The sequence below is a fragment of the Marmota marmota genome, unplaced genomic scaffold (assembly GCF_001458135.2).
Source record: "Marmota marmota marmota unplaced genomic scaffold, marMar, whole genome shotgun sequence".
Lineage (NCBI taxonomy): Eukaryota > Metazoa > Chordata > Mammalia > Rodentia > Sciuridae > Marmota > Marmota marmota.
The window spans coordinates 10,020,493-10,033,946 of NW_025999960.1; the positions used below are offsets into that span (position 1 = coordinate 10,020,493).

Here is a 13,454-nt window from a genome sequence, read left to right on the forward strand (position 1 = left end):
AAAAAAAAAAAAAAAAAGGAAGCACATCACTTATACAATAGCAATGGACCAATGTGGGAAAAATGTGGGATTTTCTCATGTTTGAATATGGATAACCATTTGAAATAAGTTTCAGATGATATTGCTATTTTTTTTTTTTTTTTTTGGCAGAAAGCATGGAAAGACTTGGAATTCTTAACAAGTAAAAATGAACCAGGATCTAGTTCCATTTTACTTAGCCAGAAGATCACATATCCTCCTCAATGGGTTCAATTTTACTGGGAAATGTCCAAACTATTTAGCATCAGTTTCTGGGTAAGGGGTTTTTGTTGTTGTTGTTGTTGTTTGTTTTGTTTTGTTTTGTTTTTGTGTTTTCCTGAAGAATTCTCATTAAGGTGCTATTCAGACCTGACCCTGATTATCAGATATATGAATGTAACCTCAAGTTCTTTGACTACTTATGGATGAGATTAGAAAATGTCAGGTTGCAGTCAGTCCACAAAGAACTGTATTTTCATTAAGTGGCTTGTGATTGTGTGTGGTACCCCACTGCTAGCCCATCTCTATGGATAATTTCTAGCAAGTTCAGACTCAAAACAAATAAAGTAACCTGACAGTTCGTAAGGGTGGGAAAGGATGTTGGTTCATGTCCCTGAAGACTAATCTCATAGGAAGGCCATATATTATATGAAAAAGAAATGTAATTTAAACTTTCTTTTCCAGAAAAGGCAGCCAAAATTTTTATATTGTTCCAGGAAGAAAATGATCTTTCTGCGATTTCCATTTACTCCTTCCTCACCAAAGCTATGATTTGATTCTTTTGGAGACGGAAATGGTATTGCCACATTTTCATGAAGTGAAGCTTTAAATAAAATACAAAGAAGTTTCAGTGCACAAACCCCCAACCTCTCTCTTCTTTCCCAGATGAGACTCATTGTTGTCTTTAGCTTCTCTTGTTCATGGTTTGGGCTTCCTGATTACTACATCATTTGTTTCTCTGTCTTGTCTGACCCTTCACCACAACACTGAAGTATTCACTGTAATAACATGTGGGCCAAAATGAGCTCATGCTGATTAGCATAGAGTATGTAATTCCATAGGAATTTTATGATAATTGAGCAATAATTCTTGTATACCTATTAAACAATTTATCTGGAAAGCATATTAAAGTAACATATTTCCCTGAGGCTCTTAACATTATAAATTTTATTATAACATTATCTATTTTTAGGAATTCTCCCTCCTTATTGAAGACTTTCAACTTATTAGCTCAATAGCCTTGACAACAAAAGGATGAAAGAGGTAGAGATGTTCAAAAAGCTATTTTTAGTTTAAATCTAGGTTTATTACCAGCAATATGTCCCTATTGTGCCGCTTACAACAGCCCAAATAATCAGAGTATAATAGATAGATAACAAAACTGAAAGATAATTATTTGCTAAATATACATCTCTCTATCATTTTCCCTATCCCAGTCTTCTTTATATATGTATTAAGACACAGATGCAGTGTTTAGTTCTGACTAAGCATTTTGTTTTCCTAGTTAGTAGTCTATTGTGGATTTCTGTTTTTTTCTGAATAGGTTGCAGAAGGGGGTCTCTATTCAGAGTAGGTCTCAGAACAGTGAAAAAGGAATTACTATGCATTTATTCCCAAATATAGAATAAAACAAGTTTTACATACATCCTCTTACTCAATACTGATAACTACCCCCATGAGCTGGTTCATGTGGCCTCTTAGAAATGAGCAAACTGAGGCTTTCAGAGGATAGTATATCTAATCCACTGTTAATAGTTTTATCTGCTTAAGCGCAACAATTCCAAACAAAGCTTTATGCAAAAGAAATTCTTACTTTCTCCACTCTACCCTTTTATGGAATCATTGCTACACGCACATACACAAAAATACAAGCGTGTGTTTGCAATACTTAGGATACTGCACACTTATACCACAAAGCTTAGGGAAGCTGTCCTTAAATGGATTTGTCTGTAGGATCTCAGGCCATCAATAGCCAATGATATAACACAAAAAGCTCCTCATTCTAAATGAGTAAAATAGACATTTTATATATGCAAATAGCATATATTGAACTAATAAAACTAGAAAGACTAAGCATCTCAATTAGAAATCTTTAATAGGGTAGTTCAGATATCAATGTGATTAACCACCTTGTGCCCCCCCCTGGTGTTTCTTTAGCCCCTCAGGCTAGGTGCTGTCCATATTATTTCTCACTGCCCTTCATGCTCTCATATCATCAGCTTTTTGAATGAGTTGTCAGGGCCACTTGTGAGGATCTTCCTATGGATTCTAATAATAGGTCAATTAGAGAGCCTGATGGTTGGGGAAATGACTTTGGTAACTCCCTCCTGCACGGTATGAGCGCAGTTGATGAAAGAATAGAACATTTGCTTTCTTTTCTTTGTTCATTCTGTTATTTTTTCTGCAATCCAATGAACCCTTTCTTTCCTAATGAGTTTTCTGCTCAACAGCTTATCAAGTTTGTCTCTTCCAAACTAAACAGATCAAACAAGCCTAGATCATTGTCAGGAGACAAAGTTAAATCATTTGGGAAGAGAGTAAAAATAGCTCTAACTGAATCTCTACTGGCCTTTGGGGAAATCTAAAATATGTTCATTTTTCTTTCAAATTGGCTGGCTGGCTTCTTTCTTCACTCTCTAGCATGACAGTAAAGTGCATTATTTTTTTTATCAATGGTGTGGCAGTATTGAGATAAGGCAGGGGCAATCCTATTTTCCTCTCCTGGATGAAGACAAGCAAAACAGTGTGGTTTGTCAGGATGGATATTTCTCTACTAAGACAGTCCCCAGAACGGTGCTACATAAATGTTATTAAACTCCACATTAAACAGCCTGTGTGTGTGGGTACTGAGCCCAGAAGTGCCTGACAGCTAATGAATAAACATATACTGCATTTTTAGCAGGGCTTTTTGTAAGGGTATGCTGTCTGTACTTTTGGTAAAAAGACCCATTTATTTTTTGAAAGAACACATATGCTTATATGGAAACACAAGTAAACCAGGCAGAGTGTTTCCTGAGTTTATAAATAGGTAGATCTCTGATGGATTTGCCTAAAGAATTTCCAAGGGACTCAGCTTCATTCAGTTCAGAGAAATTGCTGCTGCTCCAACCCCACACTCAAGATCAGGTGGCATTTACCCATCCCAGGCCCTCTCAGGATGCTTATCTCCTTTTCAAAACATGGACTTGTGAATGCAAAGTTCAAAGGACTTTCTAAAGTTCAGTCCATTTGGTCCCTATTTGTAAAGAAAAAAAAGACCAGTAGGTATTCCCAACATAGAGTTTGGAACTGAAATGTTCATTCAGAGTAGTGGGGGCCTATGGGTGTGTGTATCCTTATTTGTGTCTGTGGGTTTACATTGTCATAGTGCCTTACAAACATTTAATACCTAGATGGAATACCTTACTTCCACCTTTTAGTGAAGGATGAAGGATGGCTTCTTACTTTTTCATCTCATGTATAATAGTGAATTTATTATACATTTTATAAAGTTTTCCATGATTTGTCTGTGGGATCTCAGGCCATCAATAGCCAATGATATAACACAAAAAGCTCCTCATTCTAAATGAGTAAAATAGACATTTTATATATGCAAATAGCATATATTGAACTAATAAAACTAGAAAGACTAGTATGTGATATAAGGATACATCTGCAATAAATTTTCAAGAATGAAAGCCACTGGGACTGGGGATGTGGCTCAAGCGGTGGCGTGCTTGCCTGGCATGCGTGCAGTCCAGGTTCGATCCTCAGCACCACATACAAACAAAGATGCTGTGTCCGCCGAAAACTAAAAAATAAATATTAAAAAATTCTCTCTCTCTCTCTCTCTCTGTAATAAAAAAAGAGAGAGAGAGCGAATGAAAGCCACTTCTCACCACACTGTGGTGTCTCTGGTTTACCAAAGTGAGAACTATTGTGAAGGGCTGGAACTTACATCACCCACCAAGCACAATGAGGCATTTGAAGGTTGAATGAGTGTAGTGATAGAGACATGCTGAGAAGGAAGTTCAGGGCAGTCAGGTTTGGTGACAGCTCTGTGGGTAAAGTCTTGGGCTCATCTTTGCATCATCACCTTGGCACTGGAACAGTGATTAACAACGGTCAGTCTGGGACTTTGAGCCTCTTGATGAACTCTGCTTTAGAACAAAGCCATCCTTCTAAGGAGGAGTTTATTGTGCTATAATGAACTGGAAGAAAGCGAAATGTAAAGGAAGGGAGATACAGGCACTCTGCTGGGAAGCAGGGTTGTTAAAAATAATGAGCAGCCTTTCACTTCCTTCTCTTTATTAACTCTCTGCAAAGGACAACCCGACACTTGATTTTTTAACACAGTCTCTCCTTTTAGTAATAGCCATCAGCAGATTGCTAAAAATGTTTCCACAACATGCTCCATGTGCCATAATACTTGGAACCACACTGCAAAACACTCAGTCTTTTCCTTCTTTTATTTTTTTTCCTTTCCCTTTGTACCTCTCAGAATTGGCTTTTCTATTAACTGCCTCTATGCTAAACACAAATTTGTCATCCCTCCCACCTCTAAAGTATACAAAGCCAGCATTTGAGGGGAAAGTTGAACGCTCATAGCAAAGGGAAAGAAAATGACTTTAAATATCCAGCCTAAAGTTCCATTCATTCCAGGTTTCTCCCTTGAACTGGCCCTGCAGGATTAATTCACTTCCAGGAATCTTTAGGAAAGGTTTCGACACCTAATTGTTGGCATGGTTTTGCCTTCAGATAGGAGAAATCTGAATGAACCAGATGGTTGGTAAAAGGCCAGAATTTTAGTCTTGAAGAGATTTCTAGAATGAATTATGAAGCTAACTACCCAGAGTTAGTACTTTGTTCCCTCAGAGAATGCTGCCTCAGTGCCAAATAACAGAATTGAACTCTTGACTTTTTCCCCTTGTAGTTAACAACTTAAGCCAAGCTTTTGATCAAAGGGAAGGAAGCACAACTGCTAAGACCCAAAGAAATTGTCAGCTTGACCATAAGTCTCTGTGACTGGGGATCCAAGTGACTCAGCCTTCCAGTGATCAGAGGATGAAAGAGGAAGTAGTGGTATTGGGGCACCTATCAGATGTCAGGACCCTGTCAGATACTTTATGACACTATTTCATGGAATCCCCATACTAACCCCAAGAAGTTGTCATTTTCAGTCATGAGTGAATGACACATAGAAAGTCAACATTTATTCACTCACTCATTTAACAAATATTTATTATACAATAATCATCACCCAGGCACAGTGCTGGATGGTGAGGCTACAATGATAAAATGGAGAGAAGCAGCGATTACATTCATAAGGCTCACAGTTTAGTTAGGATGATTGCTAAGTGTATCTGTAAACCTGGGAGTGTTTCAGAAGGGGAAATATAAGGTGATAAGCAGCTATAGAAAATAGGCCATTTACTCAACCAGTCAACACATGACTATTGGAAACACTAAGATACCACTTGGCTTTTGGCTTCAGAAACCAAGTAGTACTCTTATCAAGATATAATCCTACCTCTCCTGAATGCACCCTTGGTTAATATATTACTTATTAAAGGCAAAATAAGAGAGAAAGATGTGTATTGTTAAAATAACCACAAATATGAATGCTCACATAGGTAGAGCAAAACCATACTTCAATGAAATACTGGAGTCTATGAATATCTGCTAGAACTTTCTGTGCTAGTAGAAATGTGTTATATCTGTGATATACATGGACATATGGTTAGGAGCACATGAAAAGTCTCTTCATGTGACTGAGGCACTGAATTATTTTAATTAATTCAAAATTTAATTTTAAGAGTCATATGTGGTTAGTATCTATCATATTTGAAAACATAGTTATAATTTCCATGGGGCATGAAGCACTCTGAAACTTGTTTCCTCCCCATTGTCTTTGGAGAGGTTTGGGCATGCCAGACTAAGAAGCCTGTGGCAATTTGTTTCTGCTACGGTCATACTGAGACTCCCCATTCCACAGGAGCCTTGTATTTTGGGGATAGCTCCAAGGAAGATATTAGATGGCTATAAGAAACCAAGTCCAATCTAGAGTCCAATTAGATTCAATCCTAACTAGACCTGGATTTGTTTTTAAACCATACTATCCTCTTGGTGTTGGTGTTAGTCAATCTGGAGAAATTCAGCATTGGGCCATTTCAGGGAAAAAGAAATTTCTTTCTGGTTCTCTTGCAACAGCTCAATTGTAGAGGATAACCGGGATCCCAAGGTCAGTCAGAATAGGAGAAAAAGGGTGGATTAATCTTTAGGTATCTGGTCACATATATCGAGGTGGATTCAAGTTCTCCTGAGATCAGAGAGGTAGCTGTAAGAAAGATCACCCCTGCCCCCAACACAGTCACATTCACAAGCCTTTGGGTGCTGATGTCTCTTGGTGACCATGTGTCTTGACACTGTTATTTTGCTAGGAGTCCTAATCAGAGAACAAAGTAAAGAAGAGGTGATTTAAACCTGAAAGAAATGAAACTTAATTTGTTTTAGATCCTTTTGTCAAAGCAACTTACTCATTACACGAGTTTGTTTTAAATAAAGAAATGCTATCTATCAAGCAGTAAATTACATTAGTCCTGCTGGATATTAATGTATTCAATGACAACATCGACTCCACTGCTGCTGACTTCAGCTTCTACTTTTGGTTTATCCTGTGGCCTCAGAGACATTCTTTCAGCTCTAGATATTTTTCTTAGTAACATAGGTATAGTTTAAATCCCTCTTGGATGGCAATGAATTGACCATTCTTTCTCTCTGCTTAGGTCTCCTGGCTACTACCACCTCAGCCAATTACTTGACCTCACCACTTCCCCCTCCCCACTGTGAACTGATGCACACTTTTCTGACATGACTGCAGTTCATTACTAATTGGGCATTACTGACAGACTGCTGCCTCCAGGCCTGCCATGGGTCTGGCTGCCACCTCAGGAAGCAACATGAATCAGCATCATGATTATCGCTTGCTTTATTCTTAAGGAAAGGAAAGGAACCAGACCTTTAAAAATATACTATGTGTTGTATTTCAGTATGCTGTCCAGTTGCCAATTCTTCTTTCAAAAATTGGCCCTATGCAAACACTATTTAAAAGAAAGTTGGCTTGGGGTATGACTGATATCAGATCATTTCATGAGATAATAGTAATAAAAGTTTCATTTATTGGAAGCCAGTAATGTGCTAAGCATATTATTGAAACATCCATTGTTGTATTCAGTTTTCACAATGACCAGTAAACTTTAAAACTTTTTTTTTCTGTTTTTCAGATGAAGAAATAACATTTATGAGTCTAAACAACCTGTCGAAGGTCACAGTTTGGAAGTCACAAACTCATCTAACTCCTGTAGCCAATGCTGTTTCCATCCTGATGGACCAACTTCTGGGGTGCAAGGTTCCAGAGAGGAGATAGAGATGGGAATGAAGAAAGGAGGGACCAAGTATGTCAAGGTGTCTAACTTCACAGGGTCAGTTGAAAGTGATAAAGTGTCGTCTGTCTTTCAATACTGATGTCACTTAATTTTGCCTCACACAGTACTAGGCACAAATGAGGCACTTGCTGAATGAAATAAATGTTTAAAAATCTGTCCTGAAAATATATTTTCAAGCAAGATTTAGACACAAACATTGTACTAAGCTTGCCCTGGAGAGAGCAAGCATGCAAAGGTCTTTCCTTTTGTGGGCTTATTTTTGGGCGTGGGATAGAATAGAAAACAGTAATCAGAGCAATGAGCAAAATAATTTCAGATGGTGCCAAAGTGCAAGGGGGAAAAAAAGACAGTGTAAGGTGACCCAATGCTCTGAGTGCCTATGAATGCACAGGAGCACTAATTTAGACTCAGTGGTCTGCAGTGTTCTACTAAGAGGCCAACACCCAAGGAACCTTCAAGATCTGTGAGAAGACTGTGCCAAACAAAGGGAGCATCTCACTAAGTGGGTAGTACAGAAAGAAAAATTAAAGGTGCTTCCCGGGGTTTAAATTCAGCAACTGGCTGGACCTTGATGATTTACTGAAATTGGAAGACCTGGAGGAAGCAAATTGTGGAGGGGGAAATGTAAGAGTTTTTTTTTTAATTTCCAAAAGGCATTTCAATAATGCTTACTTTTACCAGGTAGACTCTAAATACAATGTCTTATTTCTGCATATTTCTATGAAAAGTTGATACATTTAGTGAATCCATCATTTTCATTTTAAATAAAAAGATACAAGTTATGTTCATAATTATTCTTTTTAAATTAGTTCTATTTTACCAGTCTGAATAATAGACAAATGAAAATCTTTAGGAAATTATTTCTAGTTTTTCAAACTCTGCAGTGTATTTTTTAACTACCAAATTGTATTCTTAAGCATATTTTTTTAAAGAAATGCCATATGAAGCCAAAATTCATGTTTCTGTGAATCTTATCAAAAAGGTGCATAAAGGCTTACAATAAACTTTTCATTTTTTAATGCCACCATGTTCCTTGAACTTGAAGATTATGAATTAGGAAAATATTTCATTTGAAAAACCTAATGGTTTTATAAAGTGAGTCCTGGGAAAAACAACATCATAGTCACATTATTACAGTACAACTGTATGATGAAATTACTATGAAGGTGCAAGATAAGACAATTCTTTACCCTTTGTAGGGAAAAGTGTTAAATTTCTTAGCCTAGTCTTGCAAGAAGAAAGATTTCCCTTAGAAGCAAAGATTAGGGCTGTTGGAAGGGAATTCCAGGCAGACACAGGTACAAATGTATCAATTGAGAACCTGACAGCTATGTGACTAGAAAATTTAACATCTTCTATCTTAAAAGAAAAATAACAATTCATTTAAAAGTCTTAGGATCTAATCTATTTTGATGTTTTGTTTCATTTTACATAAGTATTTTTGCTCTCCCAGTGTTACCAAATGATGCCCATTTTGTCCACAATACAGAATGCCAATCACTGAAACAAAACAAGTTGTGCAAAAGAGATTTTACTCATACAGCACCAGTCCTGATAAGGCAGTAGCTCCAAATCTCAAATCCACTTCAAATCCACTTCCCAGCAAATAGACTTTAGTGGTGTTCATGGGATGAAGAAAATAGGGTTACCTAAGGTAGGGGGTAGGGTAAAGATGCCTGGAATAAGAAAAGGGGTGGTAATGATGGTCTACACATGCCTGAACAAATTTATAGCTCTTCATTGGCCTTGTTCAGAAAATGGCTGAGTAAGTGTGATATAGGGTTAGGGTTTTGGCCCTCTGATGTCAGAAAGTTACCCACTGGACAACACTGGACTATGCCCTGACCCAAGTCAAGGGTAGGTGTTTTTAACCAGTTTGAGATAGGCTAAAGCAACCTTTGAATTCCTAAGAAAATACTGAAGCAATTACAACAATAAGTCAGAGATGTTACCCATAGCAACGCCAATGGAGAAATACTGCTTAGCTCTCTGACTCCCAAAATTGGCAATAAAAGCAAGTAACTGAAAGCAAAAGAAGCTAGATGGTTTATTCAGGTTTTCCCTTGGATTCACCAATTTTAAAACAACTTCTCAACATCAGAAATAACAGCAAAATTTTAAATGTTGATTGGCTTATAAAGCCATTATTTATTACCTCAACACTATTCTGAAGATATTAGTTGAAAATTATAAAGATAATTATTTAAATAGTTGGAAGAATAACAGTGCATTTGCCAGAGTTCTAATACTTGCATAAACAAAATAACTGGGCAATCGACTGAAGCATTTATTATTTAATGAGATACTTTAGTGCTTTCAGCACTCTCTCCTATAAATATATCATTTTAGCATAAATGCCTTGTAATTTATAATTTTCATGTTCTTGGAGATTCTTATAAGTTAAAAGCATCTTCTATAACAAATTAAATTTGAACATAAAGTATGTTTCAACTAGTTCTTTGACCTAATGATTTACTCTTCACAAGTGCCAAAGAATACTGACTTCATTCAAAGATGATTATAAAATCTAAACATTTTAAAATGTGAAGGCTGTATAACTTGGCAAATTTGTACTGACTAGTCATTTTAATAATTTTTTAAAAATTTTGTTAATGATAGTGCTCTAGATATCTAACTTCCCTTCTATACTAGATTCAGCTGTTAACCATTGTTTATAGCCTTTGATGATTTCTCCTCTTAATCCTAATTGTGAAGGCAGTAGATTATGCAAATTACTAACAAATCTCCTACTGATAAGCTATGCAAATGAAGCACCAAGTGAGTGGCTATATTCTTTTATCATTAATCAGTTGATTTAACTCTCCTAAAAAATGCAAGATGACATGATTGACCCCAACTTGCAAGCCTCCAAAGATCATTTATGCTGTCAATAATGTAGCCAAGAAAGCAAATGCATATTATTTGCATTTAGTTTTTAAAAGCCTGGAAGTTTTCAGTTGTCCTTGCAAGGGCTCCAGATTCTAGCCTCTCTCTGTTATATCTGCACCATCTATAATATCATTAGAATCCTAAGCAAACCCTGAGGAGGGGGAGTTGGACTTACTCAGTATGCAAAGCAACAACAGATGAGTTTTCCAGACAAGAGTTCTGAGAAAGAAAACCTGTTGGGAAAGAAAAGAGGGAAAGGTTTCAAGTATTGTTTGTTTTCTTTTCTAACTTGGCTTTTCCACACTCCTTTTTCTGAGAAGCCATTTGTATGTACAAATCACTTCGGTTTATTTTTAAAACCCACACACAGAGAGATGTTGTTTTGTTGTGGTTACATCCTAGTCAGTAGAGGCCCAAAGCTTCCCATCGTGAGAGGAAATGAAGGCTGGCTGGATCTTTAAGGAGTCTCTTAATGCACGTGGCTCCTTTCATCTCATGCCTGTGATAGCTGTGATTCAGTCCCTGGTTTATTTGCAAAGGTAGCTTACCGAGAAAATTGAACACAGGCTAGGAGGTGAGTCCCACAAATGGAACAAAGTTTGCATGTTTATTAAGAAGAAAAAGGACAAAGCAATTTCTTCCCTCACATGAAGAAAACCAATCTGCTATGTTGCAGGAGTCCTACAACTAGTAGAACCAAGGCACTTGGATGAGACAACAGAACATCAAGATAGATCAGATTCCAAAGTTTACAAATAAAAAATTTTGAGGTGCATATGCCCAGAGAAGACCAAATTTTCCAGTTGTGTGGCAGACTACGTACTCCAACAGTTTCATGTTTTTGTGCCTATGTGGACCTGGAATGCCCTTCCTGCAGCCAGAAGGACTGCCTGAGAAGAAAAGACATTTTCTTCCAAGACTGAGCTAAGACTCTCCTCAGCCTTGATTCCCTCCTCCTAAAGGGCAGAGGGTTATCTTTTCTGGTCACCTCTGTAGCTCTTGCTGCATTATAGTATTACTGTTGGACAGCCTGGCCTCCAGATTAAATTAGACTGAGCTTCATGAGGTTGGAGATCTGTGTAGGTACTTGAAGAATCGAGGAACCATGGTCTATCAGGTATCCAAATTTGGGTACAGAAAACTGGATCATTCTAAGACTGGTTTGAATCTCTCCCTCTAATGATACACTTTCTGCCACTTAGTACTACTGAGCAAGTGCAAACTGGTCAACCCTGAATGGGAATTGAACCACTTTAGTACTCGATATGTTTCTCAGGAACAGAAACCACAACTAATAACAACTAATAATTGAAGAAAGTGAACTGGGAAAGGGAGAGATAATATTATCAGACAAAGACAAGTTATGTGAAAAATTTTCAATAAACTCACTGTGGTTAATCTGAATTGTCAACTTGATTGGATTCAGAGATGCTCAAGATTAAGAGGCTTCTGGGTGTGTCAAGGAGGGTGCTTCTAGGAATCATTGACACGTAGGACAGCAAACTGAGGGAAAGACCCACCCTAAATGTGGATAGCACAGTCCTATATGTTAGGGGCCTGGACAGAACAAAAAGGCGAAAGATCAAGGAGGCAGCAGAAGAGAGGATTCCCCATTCTTCTTTGGAGTGGGTTCCATTGCTGCTGTGTTGCAACGAGGACATGAGACTCCAACTTCTTCACTCTTCAGAGCAGGTTCTCACTGGTGACTCTCCAGGGAATTTCCAGGTTTTCTGTCCTGGACCAGGACAGCATCATTGGTTCCTCTGGTTCTGAGGCTCCAGCTTCTTAGACTGAGCCGCTACTGGTTCCTCCAGTTCTCCAGCTTTCCATCATTGTCAGTCTGATATATATATAGATAGATAGATAGATAGATAGAGAGAGAGAGATAAATGATTTTATATATATATCACCTGTTGGTTCTGTTTCTCTGAGAACCCTAACAACTCAATATCAGCCGTACAGATTCCTACCTTGCTTTATTCCTTTCTTGTTTTTTCTTTTATGACCTGTTTTATTCAATAATTTAAAATGATGTTCCCACTATGATATAAAACCAATTTTTCTTGCTGTATTTTTAGTTTTTTGTTGTTGTTGTTGTTTTATTTTTTAAATACATGACAGTGGAGTGCTTTATTCCTTTCTGACCAGTACTTCCACAAATTGCCTAAGAAACCATTAAAGTTCTGAGTTTTTTAAAGAGATTATTTTAAAGAGATTATTCTTCTTTGAAGAAATGTGTTTTAAACCCATAGGAGACATGCTGATCTTACATTATGGTCTCTCTAATACCCATATTTAGGTATATGCAAGAATATTTAACAATTGGAAATAAAACTTTAATACAGTATTTATCAATAAATAATTTTAAAATATTCCGTCACTCTCTTTTGTCAGTAGTTTAAAAAGATGTCCCTGTCTGAACTATAAGACAGAAATCTTGCCTCTTGCCTTATTAAACTGATAGTCATTAGGTTCACTTGTAGTTTTTGACAGCCAGCAAGAGGCTGGGTATGCTGAGTCTATACCCTGACAGCCTGAAACTTGGGCCCACCCAGCATATACTGTTATCGTCACCATCTGGCCAATCTCTCCTTATCACCCATATTGATGCTGAGCCTCACTCCCCACCCCTGTCAGCATCTGGAGATGTGCACACAGATACAAATGCCCCTCCTATTTGAGACCACTCTGCAGCTAGCTAGGGTCATCCTCATCTGCAGAACACTCTAAGCCCCAATATGCATTTTATCAACTGACATTTGGGTTCCATACAGTAAACCATTTACCAACTGGTTCTGATGCCTTATATTTCAACTTTTTAATGAATGATATGTCTGTAGTAGCGGTGAAAATCAGCTCTGCCTAGAAGGTTCTGGTCTTTATACATGACCAACAGTAAAAGTCTAATTTTCTTCAGCTAGCCAAGTAGCCATCTGGTATTTATACCATAATTTCTAGAAACTTGGTTTTGACATGAGGTCAGAAAGAGAATAGATAACTACTTATATCATTCAATTTTTTTAATGAATTAAATAAAAATGTGCACTTGTACAAATTAAATACATTTTATCTCATCCAGTCTTTATATCAATCCTGTTTTCAGGTAAAATCATCATTTTATAA

General features: G+C 37.3%; 1 long non-coding RNA gene across 2 annotated transcripts in view; it reads right to left on the reverse strand.

The window, feature by feature from the left end:
* Window positions 1–5,184: 5,184 nt before the first annotated feature.
* LOC125616643 overlaps window positions 5,185–13,454 on the reverse strand; it is a 49,859-nt gene continuing 41,589 nt past the window's right edge. The window contains exons 3-4 of one of the 2 annotated variants that reach the window (XR_007347371.1): window positions 10,507–12,171; window positions 5,185–6,442 (exon numbers count right to left, since the gene is read on the reverse strand). This is a non-coding gene — a long non-coding RNA (uncharacterized LOC125616643). Of the gene's footprint in view, window positions 6,443–10,018; window positions 12,172–13,454 lie in introns of those variants that run through there. The other variant, XR_007347370.1, reaches the window with a different exon arrangement.